Below are 1,326 nucleotides of genomic sequence, written 5' to 3'. Positions count from 1 at the left end.
TCCCACATTATACTCCATCTGACAAATTTCTGCCCACCCACTGAGCCTATCAATATCGCTTTGCAGATTGTTTGCGTCCTCCTCACAACTTGCTTTCCCATCTATCTTTGTATCATCAGCAAACTTGGCGACATTACAAACATGCAGAGCACAGAACAAATTATTGACGTAGTGACTTTCCCTCAGTTAGTATTTCTTTCATTGTGTAAAAGAAAATTATCGAATCATTAATTGTGTTATCCCATGAAAGCAAAATAAAAGTTTAACGAAAATAATTGGCACATTTGAAAGGAACATTTTTGTTTTGTGCCGTTTCGGTCAGAGAAATGTTTGTGAAAGGAATTTTTTCAGAAAAAGGGATTCAGCATTTCAGCTTGTCGCTGAACACTTCTCTCTGGACACTGTACTAGGCAGTAGTTTCCGTAGTGTGGCGGTTATCACGTTCGCCTCACACGTGAAAGGTTCCCGGTTCAAGCCCGGGCGGAAACATTATTTTTGAAACAAAAACTGGGTTTAAATGTTCATTGCTCATGTGACAATGGCCTCCTTCTGTGCTGTAAACTTCTCTGATTCCATGAAGAACATTTAAAACCAGTCTCCTAAAATACAGAGTGTGTAAAATCAGAAAGGGAATAAAACTTCCTCAATGATTAAAGTTTCACAAATTATTAAAATGAAGTTGTTGAAGTTTCGACTGACCCTCAGTGATCATGTTAGCATTTCTTTCATTCTGCTCAACAATGCTGTCGTTTAATACCAGCAGATCTAAGCCGCATTTCTAACCCAGAAACAACTCATTCATTATTCACCCTTCCCAGTTCCAGTGCACAGAGAGTTATTTATAATCCATCCCAGAAACTCAAGTCCAACATCTGACATTCCTTATTTCTAATTACTAACTCATTTATTTTGATACCACTCTGAAGTGCTTTGGGTCATCTATGTAATTTAGTTAAATTACTTCACTTTAATTAAAAACGGTGGTCGCAAAATGATTTCCCTAACTGGGAATCGAACCCGGGAAGCTGAAGGGATTGGAATGGTTTTGTGAAGCATTTGAAGATGCTCTCTAAATATCTCACACTGCTAATTTAAAAACACGGTTACGATTTGTTCCAATGTGAAAGAAGGGGATTGCAATGACAACAAAAACACCAGGCAGTGACTGCATTAAGACCAATTCAAACTTTTCACAAAGTTGTTATCACAAAGTAACAGCTGAGCTAAAGTTGGCACTAACCAATGGGTAAAAACATCGCATTATAACCGATGAGCTCACAAATATCAGGAGCAGTGCAGTCTGGTCAATGTCAAACCCCTCCTTCC

General features: G+C 38.4%; 1 non-coding gene across 1 annotated transcript; it reads left to right on the top strand.

Moving 5' to 3' along the window:
* The first annotated feature begins 416 nt into the window (after nt 1-416).
* Nucleotides 417-489, top strand: trnav-cac (transfer RNA valine (anticodon CAC)). The gene has a single exon. It is a non-coding gene; the product is annotated as a tRNA-Val (tRNA).
* Nucleotides 490-1,326: the final 837 nt, after the last annotated feature.

This window comes from Pristiophorus japonicus, unplaced genomic scaffold, assembly GCF_044704955.1.
Source record: "Pristiophorus japonicus isolate sPriJap1 unplaced genomic scaffold, sPriJap1.hap1 HAP1_SCAFFOLD_163, whole genome shotgun sequence".
Lineage (NCBI taxonomy): Eukaryota > Metazoa > Chordata > Chondrichthyes > Pristiophoridae > Pristiophorus > Pristiophorus japonicus.
The sequence above is the reverse complement of the archived record's forward strand: the minus strand, read 5'-3'. Positions and strand labels throughout refer to the sequence as shown.